General features: G+C 47.8%; 1 protein-coding gene across 12 annotated transcripts in view; it reads left to right on the top strand.

Moving 5' to 3' along the window:
- Positions 1–15,161, top strand: part of BLTP1 (bridge-like lipid transfer protein family member 1) — a 1,988,102-nt gene that overhangs the window by 1,694,355 nt on the left and 278,586 nt on the right. The gene's annotated exons all lie outside the window — the stretch shown is intronic.

Here is a 15,161-nt window from a genome sequence, read left to right as displayed (position 1 = left end):
TCTCCTCTGAACCTGGTTTTGCGTCTTCTCCCGCTGTCATGGAGGAGGGCGCCACATATACTGTGGTGCGCCGTAGAGCAGCTGAGGCCCTTGACCTTGATCTGCCTACTGTCACTCACTAAACAAACCTCCTTACTGAAGTACTTCAGCTGGCGGCAAGTTCTGTGGAACCTCTGCTTCCGTTTAATGAGGCCTTGACGGATGTTTAGAGGAGCACCTGGTCTAGGCCAGCCACAGGGGTTCCTGTGGATAAGAACGCTGCCAGGCGTCATCGCCCGTCACCGGGTGACCCGGCCTTTTTGACAAATCATCCGACTCCAGGGAGCCTGGTCATTCAGGCCTCCACTTCCCAAATTCCGTTCCCTACCGTCCCACTGTATAAGGAATCGAAAAAGCTGGAGCAGTTTGGCAAGAAGTTATTTTCCTCTGCCAGCTAGGGGCTGCGGTCAGTCAACACTGCATGCCTCTTGGGCCGCTACTCTCATGCTGTGTGGGACACAGTGGCGCAGACACTGCCCGGAAGAGGTTCGGGCTATACTTTCCCAAGCTGTTGCGGAGGGGGAGGATGCTGCGAAGTTCGCCATTCGGTGTGGGCTGGACACCGCAGATTCTTTAGGGAGAGCGATCTCCACGACAGTGGCCCTGTATCACCATGCCTGGCTGCGGTCCACTGTGTTTTCGGGGGACGTCCAGAGTTCCCTCATGGACACGCCCTTTGATGGTACTCGCCTGTTTGGCGATAAGGCAGACAGTGCGCTGGAGCGTTTCAAGGACTCTCGGGTACTCACTCACTCTTCTACCTTTCGTTCCTTACGTGGCCACGGAAGGGGCGCCCCTGCATGCTCGTTCAGCCAGAAGCCTGCGCAGAACCAGACTCAGCGCAGCTGTGGGCATGGAGGCCGCCGTGGCGGCACAGGGGCCAGCGTGCGGGTCAGTCCACCTCCGCTCCCGCAGCATCCGCCTCAAAGCCTTCCTAGTCCGGGCTTTGGGGTGCACCCCATGCCAGTGGGCGGCAGGATCCGACATCACCTTCCCCACTGGCGTTCTGTCACTTCAGACTGCAAATTGTCCAGAGGGGTTACTCCCTCCCCTTCGAGTCTACGCCCCCTACCATGCCACCTCAGTTCCACCGCATGTCAGGGGATCACTTTGCGCTTCTCCAACAGGAAGTCACGGCCCTCCTGGCCAAGGGGGCCATCGAGCGCGTTCCTGGGCCAGTAGTAGGACGTGGTTGTTATTCCCACTACTTTCTGGTCCCCAAGAAGGACAAAGGGGGCTTGAGCCCCATCTTGGACCTCAGGAACGTCGATCGCTTTCTCCGGAAGGAGAAGTTCAAGATATTGACTCTGGCTCAGGTTTTGGCTGTCCTCGACCCTGGAGACTGGATTGTAGCATTGGACTTGCAGGACGCATTTTTTCACATTCCCGTCCTGCCGGCCCACCGGCGTTACCTGCTGTTCCCAGTAGGCCAGGAGCATTTTCAGTTTGCCGTGCTCCCCTTAGGCCTTACCAGTGCCCCTCGGGTGTTCACGAAAGTGATGGTGGTGGTCGCAGCTCATCTGCGCTGGTCAGGGGTGTCAGTCTTCCCCTAGCTCGACGACTGGTTGTTGAAGGCGGGCGCACCGCAGACAGTCGTCGCCCACCTTCAGACTACGGCCGACCTCCTGCATTTGCTGGGGTTCTCCATCAACGTGCCGAAGTCGCACCGGAGTCCCTCTCAGAAGCTCCCCTTCATCGGAGCGGTTCTGGATTCGACGCGGTTTCAAGTTTATCCTCCCGAGCAGCGAGTCAGTGATATTCAGGCTATGATTCCGATCTTTCAGCCTCTATCCCGGGTTTCGGTCAGGATGACCCTCCGGCTCCTGGGCCTGATGGCCTCCTGCATCCTGCTAGTGCAACATGCCAGATGTCATATGCGGGCTCTGCAGTGGGACTTGAAGTTCCAGTGGGCACAGCATCAGGGCAACCTGGACGATCATGTCCAGATCTCGGAGGACACTGCACGACAATTACAGTGGTGGCTCACGAATTGCGACTGGGTCAATGGCAGATCTCTCTCCCTTCCCCAACCGGAGCACACAGTGGTGACGGATGCGTCCCTCCTGGGATAGGGCGGCCACTTGGGAGAGGCAGAGATCAGAGGCCTCTGGTCTCCAGCGGAGTCCCGGCTCCATTTCAAACTTTTGGAGCTTCGGGCGATCCATCTTGCACTGAAGGCATTTCTTCCCTCTGTCCGGGGAAGTGTAGTGCAGGTGTTCATGGACAACCCCACCGCCATGTGGTATTGCAACAAACAGGGCCGGTGGGGTCGTGGACCCTATGTCAGGAGGCTCTGCGCCTCTGGACATGGCTGGAACATCAAGGCATTACCTTGGTGGTTCAACACCTGGCAGGTTCTCTGAACGCCAGTTGGACAAACTCAGCTGCCGGTGCTTGATGGATCACGAATGGCGTCTGAACTCGCACGTGGTGCAAGGTCTCTTTCTGCAGTGGGGAGAGCCCTGGTTAGATCTATTTGCCACCAAAAAGAACGCGCAATGTCATCAGTTCTGCGCCTTGGAATTTCCAAGGCGGCACTCGCTTGGCAACGCTTTTCGTCGCGAGTGGAGTTGCGGTCTGTTGTACGCCTTTCCGCCCATACCACTTCTGCCCAGAGTGCTGAAGAAGATTCGGCACAACCGGGCCCAAGTCATCGTTGTGGCTCCGGATTGGGCACGAAGATACTGGTATCCTGAGCTACTCAGCATGGCGATCAATCACCTGATCCTACTGCCTCTTCGGGAGGATCTTCTGTCGCAGCAGCAGGGGGCCTGTGCTCATTCTGAGCCTGTCCAGCCTCCACCTCCATGCGTGGAGATTGAGCAGCGACAGTTGACAGCTTTTGATCATCCTCCCGAAGTCTGTGATGTCATTCCGGCAGCCATAACAACAAGGAAGGGTTTGGACTCAAATCAGTAAGGCTGAGCCCCTAATCATTAATAAACAACAGAATGCCAGTACTGATAAATAATTCACCTTTCTTCAACAGAACATTGACATTAAACAATGTTACCACAAGACCTCTATTTCCGTCTGAATTAATCAAAATGTATTCATAACCAAAGTCGTTTTTATAAGTTCATGAAATTCATTAGTAACATTGAAGCACATTCGTACCACCACACACGCACCATTTCTTTTTTCAAAAGAACATCTTTAAAAAAAAATCTTATAAAAAACATCCACCATCAATTCACTTGCATCCACATTTTACCACACTGTTCCTCTCATTCTATCTCATTCACCAACTGGAAACACTCTACTCCCATACCAACAGCTATACACACAACAACATACTAATCACAGAAAAACTACAAAACACATTTGAAATACTGCGATTCAAGTGAAAAAGCCAATAGAAGAAAACATCTCCAAAATTACACAACAAATTTGCACACACTTATATACATTCAATTGGCTACAAACAGGTCGAAGCGTTTCGAACACCCTAAAATTCAGAGGTTCTCCTCATGACCGACAAGCTGTAAAAAACACAAAACAAATGCCTCGATGTTATTTCCACAATAATATCTCCTCCCTCCTGCTCAGCCCTTTAAAAGCATAGACTGCTTACCTCAATTGAGTTACTAGATCAGCCGATCTAGATTTCCAATGGCTTCAAACACTTTCTGTAACAACAGTGGTGGACAACTAATTAGTGACTAAACAACACACGTACCCAACAAAGTCTCCGATCAGTCAGTCATAAGGATATCCTTACTTTGATGAGTACCGTGAAATGTACAGGAACAAATAACCACTATGTTCGATCAAAATTATTTTCTTTTAGCGGGTGTCCTGCAGAGGACACACAAAAATATAAACAGAAAGGTTTATGGAACTGTGGGCATTGGATTAAAATACGAAACTCAGCATAGCCAATTTTAAAACAAATATAGGCTACCTTATGTTTGGTGGACTGTCCATGGTCGTAACGGTAGGAAGAATCCGTGCGCGGTGACTCGTTTTGTTTCCTGGAAAGGCAAGGTCACCGATTACTTCAGTAACATGAACCAAAACTGACAAGCATTTCTTCTGTCCTGGTTTCCTTGCAGAAAAGACGTACCTTCAACGCGAGTCAAAAAATCCTTTGCCGTGGTCTTGTATAGACTAACATGTCTCTCAGACTTATTCCTCTTTTGTGGGCGAACATAGGTTTGGGGAGGTCGAGGTTACCACAGTTTAATAGCCTCCAATGTTTATTCACAATTTTTGTCACCTGGTTGGAATTGGTGTTGTACGTAGTGACGCATATTGGTCTCTGCTCGGGGACCTTGGGGACTCTTGGTTCCAATAGGGCTTCCCTATTGTTGTTGCAAGCCCTCTTCATAGCTATGTCTAAGATTCGATCGTGGTAGTTGCGTTTCTTCAGTTTCTCTTGAAGCTCTGTAGCCTGTTTTTTGAAATCCCTCATCTCGGTGCAGTTCCCCCGAAGGCGGAGGAATTGTCCATAGGGAAGGTTGTCCCGGAGGTGTCAAGGATGGAAGCTGTTGTATAGCAGTAAGCAGTTCTTCACTGTGACCTTTAAGTGGGTGGTGGTCTTCAAAGTAACATCTTTCGGTTAACTATTAAGGTCTAGGAAAACCAAATTGGTACGTGATACAGTGCTGGTGAATTTGAGATATACATTTTGTTGATCAAGCCAGTTCATAAAGTCTTCGGTAGATGTAATGTCTCCCTCCCATATCACCAGCACGTCATTTATGTAGCGTTTCAAATTCTTTATGTGACTGATGAATAAGTTGTCTTGATGTAAGATTTTTTTGGTCTCCAAATGATAGACATAGAGACCAGCTATGCTGGGAGCAAATGTGCTCTCCCTGCTGGTCCCGTGTCTCTGGAGATAGAGAGTGTCTTTGTAAGCAAAACATTTTTTGTGAGTGCCAGAAAAACACACTCCATGACCACTTTGCTTGGTGTTTGGTAATCCTAGTCCGTGTTAAATAGTACATCCTCTATGATGGTCAGGGTCTCAGCATTTGGGAGGCTGGTGTAGAGGCTTCCCACATCTAGTCCCATAAGGAGATTTTTGGTGGGATCAAATTCCATCCCCTGAAGTAGTTGTAGTACTTCCTTCGTGTCTTTCAAGTACGTCTCGGTTTTTTGGACCAGTGAACGGAGGATAGCACCTGCAAATTTTGAAAATGGCTCAAGAATGGAGTCAATGCCTGACACTGTGGGGCGGCCTGGAGGTTTCCCAAGATCCTTGTCGATCTTGGTAATGGTGTAAAAATAGGGGTTCCTGGGTGACTTCTTTATGAGGAACTCTGCTTCCTTTTCGGAGATCCAGTTATGTGAAACTGCTTCTTCCACCATTCAGTCTATCCGGATCCTGATGGATTCCGTAGGGTCTTCATGTAGTATTTCATAGTTCCTGCAGTCTTCCAAGAGTCTACTGCATTCGTTGTCATATGCAGTTGTGGTTTTGATGACAATAGCCCCCCCTTTGTCAGCTGGCTTTATTGTGATGTCGCTGTTGGTTGAAAGCTGTCGTATTGCTTCTTTTTCTTCTCTGGATGTGTTATTGAAGGTATGGATGTCCTGGGTGTTCATATTTTCTACCTCTTTCATCACTGCCTTCTCAAAAGTTAGTAGTTCAATAGGGAGTGTGGAGTCGGTGGGGGTAAAAGTGGATTTTACCCTTAGTCCTGTGACTTCTTTTTCTTCTCCAGGTAATTCCTTATCCTTGAAAAAGGCTTGTAATATGAGTTTGCGAATTAACTCTTTCATTTCTGCACAGATTTTAAATCTGTCGAGATTGCTGGTGGGAACAAAGCCCACACATCTCACTAAAACATCCTTCTGTGCTGGTTTCAGTGTGTGTTCCGTCAAATTGACCACTAAGTTATCCTCCTGCTCGTTGATGGTTGGTCAGTGCGCCTGTCATACTCCTGATGGAGATGCGTGGCGTCTCTGCTTCCGTTTCTGACCAGTGGACATTGTTGCCCCGCCGGTTCCTGCTTCTCCGTGGTCCTGGGCATGCCCCTAAAAAAGGTGGTGGTCCATAATAGTTGTAATCGTAATCCTGTGGTAGCCAATGTTGGTAGGGTCCTCCCATAGGTGGTGGGCCGTAAGGATATGGCGGATAAGCCGGTGGTCTTTGGTAGTTCCCCCATCCTCTCTGTCCTCTGTTGTAGGGTCTCTGGTATTGATTGCCCCCTCGTTGGTATCTAGGGCCGCTGTCCCTGCTGGAATTGGAACTGTTTGATCCTGTGTCTGATGTGTTGGCATCAGATGTCTTTTCCTGAGTTTTTTGACACATAATCATCACGTATGTGTGGATAAACTTTCTCATGGCTGAAGCGTGCCATATCTTTTTTCAATTTATTATATTTGCTTTGTTTTCAATTTGATCTCAAAATCATTTTTTATTAAACATTTTTATATATTTTATACAATCAATAATCTTGTTGGCGGCAGCACCCGAATCTGGCCCTGGACGTTAGTACACTGCTATGGCAGTGCTTACCCATGTGCTGGTTGTGGTTTGAAAGAAGGAAGATATACAGTTCGGAAAATGATAGAAGAGTAGGAAAGGAAAGGAGGAAGAGATAGAATGGTCCGAAAGAGAGGTATACATTCACATTCACGGCACGACCCCTAGAGGTCGGTAGATCAGACCGCATATCAAAAAGTCCCCGGCTCAGGATTCTTGAGAGGAGTTAACAGAGCTTCCTCCGTAGCAGCAGTTTAGTGTCTCACAATCATAGGGGCTTGAATGGGTCTAGGGCCTTGTCCAGAGTCTCCCATAGCCCCTTGGATGATGCCTTCCATGGGGAGTACTGTAGCGCTAAGCTGTCGGCTCCTCTGAGGTGAGTAATCCAGTTCAGCCAACACTGATAGGTGGTTTTGCTAGAGAGTTTCCAGTTGGTTACCACCAGTTTAACAGCCGCTGTCAGTAGTAAGTCCATTAGCTCCTTATCATTCTCCGAGTGAAGATCCGATCTCATAAAGGCAGTGGTTAGGGAAGTGAAATCCCTCGTTGTTTTGATTTTGAACACATTGTCAATGAAGTCAATCACCCCTCCCCAGAATGTCTTGAGAGTTGGGCATTGGTAGATGAGGTATGCTAGGTCTCCCTTCTTTGTGTTGCAGTTCCAGCATAGGGGGTCATCCCTGAGGCCTAATGTGTGGAGGCGGTCTGGGGTCCAGTAGGTCTTGTTTAATAACCAGAATTTAGTTTGTGGGACGATTGGGGTAATCTTGTTTTGTGTGGCCGAGGACCAATGTGTTTTCCACTCCTGGTCTTTTAGTGGGTGGTGTAGTTGTTTGTCCCAGTATTCAGTTGTTTTTCTGTTGAGTTTGGTGCTATTAGGGCGTAGTAGCTTGTAAATTTGCGAGACTTGGAGACCTAGTTTATTGATGTTAGTAACTAAGCGGAAGATCGAGGGTTGGGTGCTGGTTAATTTTCTCTTAGTCAGGGCTGTTTTTCTCTTTAGGAATTTGTAACGGTCTAGGTCTTCTAGTTGAGATCGTGTTTTCAGGTCTGCGAAGGTAATAGGGGCTGTCCCCTTATCTAGTAGGTGTGGAAAGCTTATACCTTTCTCTATCCAAGACTCAAAGTTAAGACTCTTCCCCTTATATTTGATGCTCCTGTTTGACCACAGGAACTCTGCCTTGGATCCCCTGATGCTAACCTCCATTCTCCTGTCTACTTTTAGGAGTGCTATCTTCGTGTTTTTAAATATCAGCTTAGAGGTGTGTGGGTATGTGTTTGTCGTAAGTAGGGCAAGATGGTGCAAGTTGTTCAGGATGGCCTTCTCTACCTGTAGCTACACTGGTGTTTAGTCTGGCGTCTGGGCCACCCATTGAATTTCCTGCTTTGCTAGGAAGGCTAGTTGATAGGCTTTGAAGTCTGCCAGGGTAAGCCCTCCCTGAGCTTTCGGTAGCCTAAGCTTCTTAATACTGATTCTGGCTTTTTTGTCTCGCCAGAGGTATTTGGTGAACATGACGTCGATCTTTTGATGGAAGTCGTCGGTGAGGAGGAGAGGAAGCATGCTTGACAGATAGTTGATCATTGGCGTGATCATCATTTTTATCGTTTCTATGCGACCCCACCATGTGATGAATTTTGGGGACCAGGCCTCTAACAGGTTCTTGATTTTTTTTCCATGACTGACCTCTCATTGTGCCTTAGGGTGTTATACAAGTCGGTGTCGAAGAGTATGCCAAGGTACTTGATGTGTCCTGTCTGCCAAGTCAAGCCAGAATCGCCCAGCACATCCCTCGTGCAGTGTATGTTTAGTGGCTTGCACTCTGATTTTTCGTTGCTTAGTTTGTACCCTGAAAGATTGGAGTATTGTGTTATTGTGGTCATGAGGGCCTTTATGGAGGTTTTTGGTTGTTCTGTTGAGATCAGAATATCGTCCGCGTAAGCAGCTAATTATACTACGGTTCCCTTGTTTTCGACCCCTTTTATGTTCTCGTTTAGCTTTATGTCTTGGATTAGGGATTCTAGGGCCAGGAGAAAGAGTGTTGGTGGGAGTGGGCATCCCTGTCTGGTCCCCTGTTTCAGTTTGAAAGGGTCCGAGAGTGAGCCATTAATTGCCATACGGGCTGAGGGGCCCTGGTAGAGGGCCATGGCCATCTTTATGTAAGGCTCTCCCAGGTTGAAAGACCGCATGCATTGCTCCAGGAAGGCCCACGAGACCTTATCGAAGGCCTTTTCTGCATCTAGTGAAATTGCCACTGCCGGGTCTTGTTTCGTGGAGATTTGTTCTGGAATGTGGTAGAAAAGGCGTGTGTTGTCGCTAGATATTCTGTTGCGCATAAAGCCGACTTGGGTGTTGCTGATTAGTTTGGGCAGTACTGTGTTTAGTCCGACAGCTAGGATTTTGGCATAGACTTTGCAGTCCACATTGATGAGGGATGTAGGTTTGTAGTTTTTTTGCAGCGAGTGGTCCTTGCCCTCCTTAGGAATGACTATTATATTAGCCTCTGTCATGGATTGAGGTACCACCCCTGTCATTGCGGTCTGGTTGAAGACTTTTTTCATGGAGGGTATTAGTTGTGTTAGAAAGGTCTTATAGAAGTCCGGCGAGTAGCCGTCAGGTCCCAGGACCTTATTTTTTTTGAGGGTCTTGACTGCCCTTTAAATTTCTGCCTTGCTGATTTCCTGGCCTAGCTTTGCTGTTTCCGCTGGGTCTAGCTTGGGGAGCCCTAATCTGTCTAGGTATCTAGTGCATTTCTCTTGGTTAAACGACTGCTTTGAGTTATATAGCGCTACGTGGAATTTTTGGAATGTGCTGAGAATATCTTTGTGTCTCGTGTGAGTTTTGTTTTCGAGTCTGTTACTGACGAGATCGCTACCTGGTTTCTTTTGTGCTTCAAATAGTTTGCTAGTAGTTTCCCTTCTCTATTGGCTTCGCACAGGCTTCTTGCCTTGCATTTGCTGAACCAAAGTCCGGCCCTCTCGCTCAGGATTTTATTGTACTCGTATTTGTGTTGTGTTAGTGTGGCCAGGACTGTGTCGTTCTTTGTGTCTTTTGCGTGGCTTAATTCTAGTTTTTATATCTCTTCTTCTAGTTGGGTTAGACTTTTTGTTTATCCTTGCCTTGATATCTATTAGTTTACCCCTGATCGTAGCTTTCAGAGCCTCCCATAGCGTGCCTGCGCTAGTTTCTCAGGTGTTGTGGTGGTATAGTCTGATATGGCCTTCTCAATTTCTTCCCTATTTCCTCGGTCTGAGACTATTTTGCTGTTGAAACGCCACCTTCTAGGGGCTGTCTCGCTGTGGCAGTCGCTTAGTTTTAGGCTGAGTGGTCTGAGATAAGTCGTGGTGCTATATCTGATTGGTCAATTAGGTGTGTGTCCCTGAGATCAAAATGTAGTCTATCCTGGGGTAAGAGTTATGTGGATTGGAGTAGAAGGTGTAGTCACTAGTGTCTTGGTGTTGCAGTCTCCATGCGTCTTTGAGGTTGTATTTGGTGCAAATGTTTTGTAGTGCTGTGTGCAATTTCGTGGGGTGGTACGGCCAGGAGCATTATCTGTCTAGTGTGTGATCAAGTGGTTTGTTGAGGTCCCCTGCTACAATCGTGAGTTCGTCCTGGGGAGTTTGTCTAGTGCTTCTGCAACGCCTTCCCAGAATGTGGGGTCGTCAGTATTGGGGCCATATATGTTTGCTACATGGTATCTTTCATCCCCTCTTGATAAGTTTTTTAGTAGTAGTCTACCCTCCTTATCCCGGGATTGGGAATCTATCGTTAATTTTGATCTTTTGGCAACCAAGGTCAGGACTCCGCGTTTTTTCTTGTCAGCTGGCGAGCAGGCAGTGTGCGCTATCCAGTTTGCTCTGACAAGTTTTAGGTCCTCCTCTTCTAGTTTTGTTTCCTGTAACAGGATTATGTCGCCCTTTGTCTTTGCGAGGTAGTTCAGTATCTTCCTGCGCTTAATAGGGTGGGTTAGGCCCTTGACATTTAGGGAAACTATGTTTAGGTCTGCGGCCAGGGTGAGAGCCTTACTACTTGCCATCTGGTGTGGTGTGTTGTGGTGGTTTCGGATGTCCGACCCCCAGTAACCCGCTGGATCCGTTATGTACTGGACTCTCGGTGTGACTCCCTAGTGTTCTGTGTCGGATTGTGGGCGGTGTCCGCCGTTGTGTGAAGTGACGTATAAAGTGTGGAAAGAAGAAAAGGTTGGAAAGTAGAGATAGCATAGACAGATCAGAGCGGCTCCCTCCCCCTCTCCCCCCACTCCCTCCCCCACATCCCCCCCCCCCCCCCCCATTCACTTGCTTATTGGAGGTGCGACGACAGGATCGTCATTCCGCCTCCCGGAGACATGTTGTCCGTTAAGTCGGGATTGTTATCTCCGTAGTCCGAATGGGGTGAGGCCTGTTACGACCCCGCTAGATATTGTACGCCCGGGGACATGCGTTAGCTGATATGTTGTGTTCCTGAAATTTCCCCTTTGTCCTTCCGAGTATGGTGTTTGTTTGCTTCACCAGTCGGCTTGCGGTAGGTGTTGTTCATTACCCAGAAGGGCCTGTTTTGAGGTATATTGCGGCCTCTGTGAGGTAGATATTTTCCTGAGGTAGAATCGTTGTAAAGGGGGTGTGTCCTTCATGGGCATCTGGTGAGGGGCCACTCTTGACTGAGGCTTGTTGTGAGGTGTCCATGGATAGTGTTGTAGGACCGTCAAGGTAATGTTTCAGTTCTTTTGGGTCGGTAAAAAAGAGATTTTTTCCCTTGTCTATTATCTTGAATTTTGCGGGCTCTACAAAGGAGAATTGGATATTTTTACTTTTCAGTCTTTGTCGTAAGTCTAGGAAACCTTTTCTGGTGTCAACCGTGGGTTTGGAGTAATCCTGTGTGAGGATGATCTTGTGCCCCTTCCAGCTGATCTGGTGGTTTTTGCGTGCAAAGTTAAAGATGTCCTGTGTGTGCTGCGACCTAAGCGGCTTGCATATGATAGAGCGGGCGTTGTTAGACGTTGAGGATTTGAAAGCCGGGACCCTGTAAGCCTTGTCTATCTCGAATTGTTGGGTGATTTTCAGGTTGGAAATGTTTGGGGATCAGATCTTCAAGGAAAGTTGCGCACGATCCCGCTGCGTCTTCCGTGCCCTCAGGGATTCCCAGTATTCAGATGTTCCCTCTGCGGCTCTTGTCCTCCATGTCCGCTGTCTGGTTTAGTAATGCCCCTGTTTCTTCCTTTATTGATGTAACTTCCCTGTTCTTGTTGGTGGAGAGGTTCTCCACGTCGCTAATCCTTTGCTCAGCTGTAGCCAATCTAATGTGTACTGCATTTAGGTCGGCTCTGACTGCAGCTATCTCTAGTTGGATTGTGTATGTAGTGAGTTTTGTCATTTTTGCCAGTTTGTGTACTTCCGCTAGTTTCTTTAGAATCATTTCCAGGGTTCTGTTTATGTCCGGTTTTTGCTTGATCGGAGAGTCCGCTGGTCCAGGTTCGTTCTTGCTCTTCTTCTGTTGCTGCTGCTGCAGCTTTATTTCTCTTTCTGACATGGTGCGGGGTTGGCTGAGCTTAGGTTGTTTGTTAGTTCAGGGCTCTCTGGGTTCTTATATGGGGAACCTCTGTCCTCGCCCCGCACTGTTTCTCCTTGCTCTCTCTGCGGGTGGCAGCTCTCTAATCGGTTGGTAGGGAGAGCAGTATTCACTGATCCTTACGTGTTCCGTCTTCCCCTGTGTGCTCTTAGTCTGCTGTGGTTTGGTTGTTTGTGCCTTACTGTTACTGATCGCTTTGCTCCCCGTTCGCTTGTTTGCTGGATGGACTCCTGATGCGGCTACTGACTTGTGTGCCCACGACTGTCCTCACTCTCTATTTACCGTGTGGCTAGCAGCCCAGGTTCAGGGATTTGTGTTGGCACCGCTTTGGGACAGGTTCCAGCTCTCTTCTCTGTGTGTTGCTCCCCTGTGGCTAGGGCGCTAGAGCGCCGTTGGTGTGGTGTCTGGAGGGCCCCCCTGTTGTTCTTGACGCGTCTTTTTATTTTTGACTGGTTTGATTGCGCGCCTCCTGTTGCGCGCGAGGGCGTCCCTGTGAGGGTTATCCTTCTTTAGCCGGTATTGGGTGGATGCAGCTCGGTTCTGGCTTGGGGCAGGTTGGTCTCACGTCTGCCCGCTCTGGGCGCGCCCTGTGGGGTAGCGTAGCTCGCCGACTCACCCCCTCGCTTGTGCGCTCGTTGCTTCCCCCCCTTCCATGTGGGTGTAGGATATCTCGGTCACTGCTAGATTCCTTGCCGATCTTGCTGTTCGCTCTGTGCTCCCCTGTTCTAGGGGCCCCCCGTACGTACGTTCCAGCGCTTCTTCGCTGCACCAGTCCCTGTAGGTTTCGCCTTATACACCCCCAGCCATTTGGTAAAGCTTGCGATTGTTTACGGCAGTCTGCCCTCCCTTGCTAGTCTTTTATTTTCCGTTCAGGCGCCAGATATCTCAGGCTCTGCGCGCTTTAATCGCCTTGCTCCCCCGGTTGTGTAGCCCTTTGTTTTGTACAGCCCTACTTCCCTGCATTTGGCGCTGCCTTGGGCGCTGTCAGTTTCACTTTCTTCCCCGCCATCTTTTTCTTCAATTTGCGGCACTTCATCCCTATGTGCGGGACTGTTGTCCTTTGCCTTTTCTCCTGTGCCGGTATAGGGTACCGTGGGCTTTACGAGCTTTTGCCGAGCCCGCTTCCTCCGTAGAGAGACCCGTGCAATCTTGGTAAAACTTACGGTCCAGACCCTGCTCTCTCTCGCCCTCTTACGTTAGCACTCGCTTTTATCACACCGCTTTTTCTCACTCCACCTCGGTGCCGGTTAATGATGCATTGGTGGTGTTTGCTGGCGGTGCGGGCTCGCCTGTGTGCTTCATCCGTCTCAGCGCGGCTTCCTCGCTTTCCTTGCCTGGTTTCACTTTCATGGCCGCCATTTTGTCCCGCCTCTCTGTATGCAGACTCACTCCACAGGTCGCTTTTTCTCCTTCAACCTCCGTGTCTTGCTTCCTGAGGTTGATGCCTTTGCACGGAGCTGGGTTTCCGATGCTCGGATCAGTCTTCCTTGGGTATGTGATCCTGATCGTTTGCTGGGTAAATTGCTTTGCTGTCTCCGTTACGGCACAGCGGCAGGATCAGGCAGCCATTAGCTCTGCAGTCCAAGCCACCCCCTCTAAACGGACAATCTTCGCTGCCCTTCATTTTCACTTTTTGAAGGAATAATTTTTGAACTACTGAACAAGGAACAATGTAAAGAAATCAAGGCGCACTGTAATTGATGTAATGTTCTCAGGAGAAATAAGAAACAGCAAAGAATATTAAATAGAAGCTTATTAAAGCATAGCTGTGCACACTGTAACAGTCCTCAAAAGTGCACTGTTAAGCAGTTTTTACGTAGACACATTGAACCTTCTGATTATAACTATGAATCAAACCAAGCTTCTGTTGATACTCAGCTAATGGGCGTGCTCCTGATAGAAGTATTTGCAACAAAGAACAATCACTAAAGTCCTAGTCTGCCTTCTATGACAATGTTAGGGGTTCACTCACATAGATCCTCATACCCCATTCTGGTCGAAGCCAATTCAATTTTCAGACCTATTTTGCTCTGCAACAGCATCTTTGTGGCCCCTTACAAGTTTCAGATCTCTTCGTTCACATCATTGGACTGATTCAAAATTTCTTCTTCCCATTGCTGTATAGCTTGAGTCATGAGGAAATAGCAGTGTACTCCTGCAAATGTCAAAATCCAACATTGCCGTCGTATAGGGTGCTACTTGGAATTATAAGAGCATATGGCTTTGTTTTGGACACTGTTCTCATGAAAATCACATTCCTATTTTATGTGCACCTTTAAATGATAACATAAGATTCATAGGATACAGTACAGGAATACTTGCAGATTCATGCAAACAATCTCCCGTTGCTATCTCTGTCTATCTTAAAATACTGGAAGACATTTTCTCTCTGACACATATAGTAGTTAAAATCACTTTATCTGTTTTCTCCATTGCTCCATATCATTGAGACCATGTACAACATTGATATTGCTATGCAGACTTGACAGCTTAATGCACCAACAATTTAAACCTTTATGATCTTGTCACACTGCCCTTTTGACATGAAAAATGGAAACTGTCTTGGTTGTTATTACTTTAGCTGGAAAGACAAATTGGTACTGAAAACATTTGCCTGTTTTATTCCTAGGGTTTGAGCATAGCATCATCTTAAGGAGAAACAAAATCTTCTTTTCACCAAGACCTCATGTATGCTAGCGTAACAAAACTCTACTCAAGCTAAATGGTTCTATGGTTCTTAAGCTGCACTTGATAGGAGCTATGATTGCTTTTGAAGTTAGATTATAACTTAATTACTTATGATGGACTCACCTTAGCAACAAAGAGGTAATGGCCGTTATTGCCGTTTAATTTATTTGCATTTCTTAAACCACAACATGAGACCATTTTAGCTTCCTCTGAGGCTGTACTCTAATTTTACAGAGCTAAAGTTCATCGTTTCTCCCACAAAGATATTCCCACTGGCAAGAAAATTCTTCACAACCTGTTTGCTTGAAACTTCATCGGTCATATGCTGTTTCCTTCTCCCAGCATCCTTGGTGCTGTGGAATCAATATTTCAACCGGTTGGAAAGGAAGCCCTTCCATTCACAATGAGTCTCATACATTTCTCTCCTTTACAGAA

This window comes from Triturus cristatus, chromosome 2_2 (assembly GCF_964204655.1).
Source record: "Triturus cristatus chromosome 2_2, aTriCri1.1, whole genome shotgun sequence".
NCBI lineage: Eukaryota > Metazoa > Chordata > Amphibia > Caudata > Salamandridae > Triturus > Triturus cristatus.
The sequence above is the reverse complement of the archived record's forward strand: the minus strand, read 5'-3'. Positions and strand labels throughout refer to the sequence as shown.